Source organism: Carassius gibelio, chromosome A10 (assembly GCF_023724105.1).
Source record: "Carassius gibelio isolate Cgi1373 ecotype wild population from Czech Republic chromosome A10, carGib1.2-hapl.c, whole genome shotgun sequence".
NCBI lineage: Eukaryota > Metazoa > Chordata > Actinopteri > Cypriniformes > Cyprinidae > Carassius > Carassius gibelio.
In genome coordinates, this window is record NC_068380.1 from 22,978,331 (window position 1) to 22,986,860 (window position 8,530).

Here is an 8,530-nt window from a genome sequence, read left to right on the forward strand (position 1 = left end):
TTAAATCTAGAGTATGATTTCGACAATTAGTAGGTCCTGAAACATGTTGTCTAACACCAATAGAGTTCAGAATGTCTATAAATGCTGATCCCAATGCATCTTTTTCATTATCCACATGGATATTAAAATCACCAACTATTAAAGCTTTATCTGCAGCCAGAACTAACTCGGATGTAAAATCACCAAACTCTTTAATAAAGTCTGTATGGTGGCCTAGTGGCCTGTATACAGTAGCCAGTACAAACATAACAGGGGATTTATCATTAACATTTGTTTCTCTGGATAATGTTATATGTAGCACCATTACTTCAAACGAGTTATACTTGAAGCCTGCGCTCTGAGAAATCCTGAAAACGTTGTTATAAATTGAAGCAACTCCTCCCCCTTTGCCTTTTAGACGCGGCTCATGTTTATAACAGTAATCTTGGGGGGTGGACTCATTTAAAATAATGTAATCATCAGGTTTTAGCCAGGTTTCTGTCAAACAGAGCACTTCGTTTTTTTGTATTTTCTAGTTCGGGGAACCGACACCGTCTCTATAGTGTGATATCTAGGTGAAAGAGTCTCTATGTACTGAGAATTAACTGACCTCTGTGACAGGAGGCATCTAGCAGACGGTCGGTTTAGCCAGTCTGTCTGCTTCCTGACCTGGGCCCCAGTTAGTCAAGTATAAACTCTAAAACTAATTGACCTATTTCTAGAGAGAAGAGTGGCGCCACCCCAGGAGGGATGAAGACCATCTCTTTTCAACAGGTCAGGTCTGCCCCAAAAGCTCGTCCAATTGTCTATGAAACCTATGTTATTCTGTGGGCACCACTTAGACATCCAGCCATTGAGTTATGACAATCTGCTATGCATCTCATCACCACGGTAAGCAGGGAGGGGACCAGAGCATATTACAGTGTCTGACATCATGCTTGCAAGTTCACACGCCTCTTTAATGTTATTTTTATTGATCTCCGACTGGCGAAGTCGAACATCATTAGCGCTGGCATAAATAACAATCTTACTGTATTTACGTTTAGCATTAGACAGCACTTTTAAATTTGCCAAGATGTCAGGCACTCTGTCTCCCGGTAAACATTTGACTATGGTGGCTGGTGTCTCTATATTCACATTCCGTACAATAGAATCACCAATAACTAGAGCACTTTCATCAGGTTTCTCAGTGGGTGCATCACTGAGTGGGGAGAACCTGTTTAATGTTTTGATCGGAACAGAAGAGCGGTGTTTTGACCCACGACTATGCTGCCTCACTGTCACCCAGTTGCCCTGCTGCAGGGGCTCTGCTGAAACGGACAATGTACAGGAATCCCTGGGCTAGATGCATCCAAAGCTGTATCTAGAGCCCTAACATTCTTACTGTCGGTCTGTAATTACCACCTACTTTGGGGTCAAGTTGTGTTTTTTAATGAGATTTCAGCATAATATCAACTTAGTCTCTGATGTTTTTTTATGAAATTGACAATTGAGACAATTTGTAGATATCAAAAAAGAATTTGATGTGAAATGTTTAGTCCAAAATGAGTAGGAAACCCCTCAGGTCTTTTTCTCAGGAAAAATCTGAGAAGGAGGAGTATTCAGTAGGGGTGCTCCGATCATGATCGGCCGATCGTTATGCGCATCTCGTCAGTAAAGCCGGTTCTCTAATCAGCGGTTAATTCCATCAGGTGCGTGATTTCACATAGAGCAGCTGTTACTACACAGAGCCGTTGTTAACTGAGAAGATGCGCCAAAAAATGCTGAAAATGAAGTGGATTTGCGCATCTTCTCTATTAACAACGGCTTTACTGACGAGATGCGCATTAACGATCGGCCGATCGTGATCGGAGCACCCCTAGTATTCAGATATAAATACTGTATTAATAGATGCTTTACAAAAGCTCATTTGTAAGACGATTATCTACATATTGTGCTTTAGTGTGTGAGAAGGATACATAAATTTGGGGATTTACAATGTGAGTTTTTTTGTTTGAACATGAAATCATGGAAAAGCAGGTCTGGCCCACACAGAGATCTTGGGCATGTTCAAGTTCAAAACGGTGCGCAACGTTTTGCTACGGTTTCCGTGTTGAACGTCACGTTTCCTGGAAACGGTGTGCACCTGTGTGCAATGGGGTTTGAGATGTGTTTTCTCTTGTTTGGTGGGTGTGTCAGAACTGCAGTCCAATCAGCAGCAACATGTTTATAAAGCACGCGATATTAAAGTGAACTCGCACAATGGCTTCAAGGAAAAGCAAAAGAAGAACTGTGGCAACTTTCCAAGATGCTTGAAACAAGTCCAAGACGACTGGCATATCAACCAGCAATGTTAAGATCAAATTTGAGAAAATACTATGACTGAATCCTAATAATTTTCCATTATGTTCCAGTGGCTAATGGTTTATTTGGATCACCTCTTTCCTCATAAAAGATAGATTTCCCAAGGTTTGGACTTGATTTATGATAGGAATAGATATATCATGGCATGCTGTGTCAGGAAGGAACACTAGTTCTGGCCTTGACCGTCAGTGAAACTGTTAGACTGGAGCAAGAACGGCACAAATCTGCCTGTTTGGAGCAGTCTGGGCTCAGAGTTCTAGCCACAATATGAAAACTTCACAACAGTTAATTTCACCTTTTTTCTTGAAAGCCTACAAATATCCAGGCCAAGCATATTTGATCTACTATCTTGAGGTACTATCTGAGTTAATGTTTCCTCCTCAATAACTCCCAGAGAAAAGCCATACAAAGAGCCTATAATGTCTTTATCCTGAACAAAAGCTGGGGTGACTCTGAGCAGACAGGGTTAACAGAATTCATTTCTGGCTCAGCTGGTGGTGGAGATGACTGGCAAACCCTAATGAAAAACTATGATAAAATCTTTCTCTTTCCACCAGTTTTTGCTAGAGGAAAACAAATGATGGCAGTTATTATTTTTAGAGCACTTGAGGTGTCTATGATATATCGGTTCAATGCTCATTCACCTTTGTATTTGTAGCTGTTTCTGTTACAAATATATTTAACTTAATGTTACCACAGTTGCTGTAGCCTACACCGTTATACCCTAGCGGGAACACTGAACAAGTCAAAATTTCCATTAGCATCTACAAGTCATTTTATATGTGTATATATATATATATATATATATATATATACACACACACACACACACACACACACACACACACACACACATATACACACACACACACACACACATAAAGGCCCTAAAGACCAGCAGGTTCCTGTACAAATATTACCCTAGTCATAGACAAAGTGGTCTTGTTAATGGCAGTTTTGGGGAATTCTTTCTACTCCCTGACTACCTTTAATCGGTATAATAACGTTTTCAAAATATTACTGTATATCATTTTGACTTTATAATATATCATTCAAATTCTGAAATCTCCTGTGATTGTCCTGATGTAGTTACTGTCTTCGGCAGCTAAGGACTGAGAGAACGATCTTAATTGTGGCTTTGACGTTACAAGAACCTAGTGAACTTGCCTGCCTGGATATTCAATTCCATGTGACACTCAGAGCACATATATCTTCATTGGAGATTCTACGAGCACTTGAGGACAAGGATTCACCGCACTTGTACATATCACTCAATAAATCACTGTTCTGAATTCACCTTACCTCTGAGTCCTGAGTATATCCTGACAATTATTTTATAATGAAACTGTTAGGCATGATATTATTATTAATAATGTTAAAATACTTCTAGCTTATTATGCAGATACCCTAATGCATAAGCAATTGCTCAACAAATAGTATGAGTTAAGGACATAAATATCAGTTTCTCTGACCAATGACAATAATAAAAAATGCAGCAATGGATAAATAAGTATAGGTATTTTGCAATTCTACTAGTGTTGCAGAAATTACATTTTGCCCTCAGTTTTTTAATTCCATTTAGGGTATATGTATCTATTGTAGACCAATGTATTTGTTTTCTATATTATATCATTAGTAATATATTCACAAATATATTGCCCCTTTATAACTTAAATATTTGTTTGTTTGGGCCTACAGTGTAGCCAATTACTTCTTTAAAAAATTAATTGTTAAATACTGTCAGTTTTTAATAGATGACAAACTAAAAAATGTGTTATCATATAACAATAAAAAAAACCCGGCATCTTTCTAGATCTTACCTGGCGGTGGGTGATTGTCACGATCACTGCCTTACGTGTCTGGGCGTTAAACACCCTGAGGTGGCGTTCGTGGAAGAGTCATGTTCCCATCAAAGGATTGCTGTCTACCTCCACACTAACCATGACCCAGTGGAAGGGAAGTTGGTAGGTAAGCATGACCTGGTCATCAGGTTCCTTTAGAGTGGACAGAAAGTTAAATCTTCCCCACCACCCCTCGATACCCTCTTGGGACCTGTCTCTACTGCTTAAAAAACTACAGCAGGGCCCATTTGAGCCTTTATACTCAGTTGAGCTGAAGTTTCTTTCATTGAAAACTCTGCTCCTGCTTGCACTGGCCTCCGTCAAGAGGGTAGGGGACCTGCACCCATTCGGTCGACGATTCATGCCTAGAGTTTTGGCCAGCTGACTTCCAGGTAATCCTGAGGCCCTGCCCAAGGTTCCCACTAGTCCCTTCAGGGATCAGGTGATGAACCTGCAAGTGCTGCCCCCCGGAGGTGGCAGACCCAGGCTTAGCTTTGCCCTCTCTGGTCCGAGCCCTGAGATGCTACATAGACTGGACACAAAGCTTAAGGACATCAGACCAGCTCTTTGTCTGTTACGGAGGCCGGCAGAGCTCATGTTTCCCCCGGCAGACATCTGCCATTTCCAAGAGGGTTTCAATCACATCCAGGTCCATATGCACCTAAACTGATGTCCCTGTGCTTATTTGCTGGACATTCAAATGTTTAATGCTCAGATACTTATCCTGCTTGATCTGTCCGCTGCTTTTGACATGGTTAACCACCAGGTCCTCCTATCAACCCTACTGGCAAAGGGCATCTCAGGAACCGCACTCCAATGGTTTGAGTCTTATCAGTGATGTCCTTCAAAGTATCTTGGATAGGCGAGGTGTCCAAGTTACAACATCTAACTATTGGGGTGCCTTAGGGCTCAGTTCTTGGACCACTTCTCTTCTCTGTCTACATGGCATTATTAGGTTCTGTCATCTCCGTTACATATGTAACCAAGGTGGTTTCAGAGTACTTCAGCTATTGCCGCATTTCCACTGCAGGAACTTTACCCAGGAACTAGGGGCTGGTACTCGGTGTGTTTCCACCGCAGGAACCAGGAACTAAATAAAGTTCTGGGTAAAAAAAAATTTCCCTCAGAAAGTCCCTGCTGGCGAGGTGGTACTTTTTCAAAGTTCCAGAACTTTCGGGGGCGGGACTTGGGCTCTAAACATCCTGATTGGTTGAGTTCACACAGCATTGGTTGAGTTCAACCACCATTTATTCAGATCATTTTCAAAATATTACTGTTATTGTGTCATGAAATGTAATTTTAAAAGTATTTCAGTCGAGAATGTAGTTGTTTAAAACTCAAATCTGTGCTTTATATGTAAAGACAGCACCTATTTAAAAATCGCCGATCTCAGAGACCGTCAGCTCAACATGATCAGCGAGAGCTCAGTCCTCATGTATCCGCCGAGAGCAGCCTCACATCGCCTGGACCTTCTGATATGTGCCGCTGGCTCTGATGTCTCTTTAGTGATTAAACATAAAAAATAATTAGTTTTGGGTAAATCTAACAGGTTATCTTTGGTCTGTATTCAATTTATCAATATGTTAAAATGAAAATAAAAAAGCAAATTTATATAATATTTAGTTTCATTGTAATGGCTGTATATATATCCCTGAACTAAATTTCTGCAGCTGTTATTATGGTTAAATGAAAACGAAAGGAGGCAGTGGTATTTGATATCGTATTTCGTTTAAATCTGTGGTTTATTTATAAAGACGGTGCCTATTTAAAAATGTGTTTCGCCGATCTCGGAGACCGTGAGCTCCACACGATCAGCGGGAGCTCAGTCCTCATGTATCCGCTGAGAGTAGCCTCACCTCGGCTAGACCTTCTGATATGAGCTGCTGGCTTTGATGTATCTTTATTGGTTAAACATAAAATATAATTTGTTTTGGGTAAATCTAACAGGCTATCTTTGGTCTGTATTCAATTTATCTATATGTTAAAATGAAAATAAAAAAGGCAAATTTATATTTTCTTTCGTTATTGTCATGGCTGTATATATATACACATATCCCTGAACTAAGTACATTTCTGCAGCTGTTATTATGTTTAAATGAAAACGAAAGGAGGCAGTGGTATTTGATATCCTATTTCGTTTTATTGTGTATATATAAAGAGAGGAAAATTGCAGTAGCCATGGTCAGCTGACTGAAGTTATCAAGTACACTGCTGTTTGCAGATTTACCGGACTTGCGTCGTCACGGACATCACACTCCCGAGTCGAAAGCACAAAGTCTGAACTACCGAGGATGCATGTCCAAAATTAGTGTACTTTGTCTTGAGAAACGCACGCACCCGCGCAGACCTAAGTCACCAGTCTATTTGCCTAATCTTTCTGGTACTTTACACGGTGGAAATGCAGAAAGCAACAGGTCTGGGGGGAAAAAAGTTCCTGGGAAAAAAAGTTCCTGGTACAAATGTCCCGGGTAATTTCGGTGGAAACGTGGCATTAGTGAACTTTGCTCACTGTCTCATGTTCCGTCTTATGACAATGAACCTCCTTTCACAACAACCCCCCCCCCCCCAACACACACACACACACACACACACAAAAAGAGAAACTTGTGTCATATCTTGACATTGTTTATTTAATATCTGAACAGTATCTTACTACAGCTTGTTAGTGGTTAGATGTTGAGTGTTATTTGAGTGTTTCCTTGGCGCTAATATTAATGAATTGATGAGAGTTTAATACTCCAACTCTTTTATATGGTTACATTTTATTTTGATGTTCCACTTAAAGGTACAGGTTGTAGGACCTGTCACTAGAGGGGACACTACCAAAACAATCTCGTGGTTTGATGACACTAAGAAGGAGCGTCGAATTTTGGGATTTGTTGTCTTCTACCCAACCACTGATGGCCATCAATCAGACGGAAAGATAAATCATGGATTTAACACGAGTTCAACGATTTGCGCAAGTAGGTTACGTACGAATCAAAACAACTCCGCTTTCGAGTAAAGCACACGCGAGATCAGCATCTCTTTCTAGTTGAAGTTTGCGAAGCTACTTCCGCATTTGTCCACGACACTGTTGTCATGTGGTTTCTACGCCAGTAAAGGCGGTAACAAAGGGTAACTAACGCCACTGACATGCGACTGCACTGCCCCATGTCACTGTTTAGAATGGGGAATTTTCTCATGATTTACAAGTAGTTGAAAACATTAATGATATTGTTAGTAATCGGCTGGACAAAATATATAACACTAGCCTAGTGGTTTTTGGATCTTTTACTGCAAATATCTTACAAATTGTACCTTTAATCAGTCGGCTATATGCGACTTTGCCACTACATGCCAACTAACTCTCATTAGAGTATTAAAGCTGCAGTAAGTAACTCTTGTAAAAATGTATTTTTTACATATTTGTTAAACCTGTCATTATGTCCTGACAGTAGAATATGAGACAAATCATAATCTGTGAAACATTTAAGCTCCTCTGGCTCCTCCCAGTGGTCCTACTCCCATTTGCAGAAACACTGCTCCCTTAAGAAACAACCAATCAGAGCTGCGGTCCGTAACTTTTTTTTTTTTTGTGTGTTCAAAATTTACAAAATGTTTATAATAAACTAGTACACCATGAATCCATGTTCCAAACCATGTTTTTAGCCTGTCCTTAATCACTAGGGTACACCTATAAAAAGTGTTTGTATTAAACACTAAAATATATTCGGAATATTTTAGATTGCTTCAGGGGTACCGCGGCGGAGTAACCCAGAGCGGAGTACCTTTTGTGATTCTTCATAGACATAAACAGAGGGAAGTAGCTTTGGCTACAATGTTCTTCCACAAGACGCAAGCAGTTCTGTTTATTAACCTCTAGAGCGTCAAAAGTTACAGACTGCAGCTTTAATATGCTCAAGAATGGTTGAATACATAACATATATAACACATAACATATACATAACATATTACACATTCATCTGATCTGCTATCTGATCTTATGACTGTTTGAGAGAATTTCTTAAATATATATTATTATTATTACTACTACTTATACTATAAGTGGTCTTTGACCGCTTTAAGTAAAATAACATAAGAAAATTGCAAGACATGAGACTTATAATACATTATAACTAAGAGAAAAATAATCCATTGAAAAAGTGGATGAAATGTGTTCATTGTGTTATAAATAATCATTCCCTTTTAAAGCTATAACCACAAATAAGTAAATATTATAGTTTTAAAACTGTTCTTATGAATATTCATGAGATGACACAACATATTATAAGTTTTATCATAATGCATTAAGCATTCATTATAATGCCTTAAGCATACCCTTATAATGTATTATAAATACGGGCTTCATAGAAAGTGTTACCATG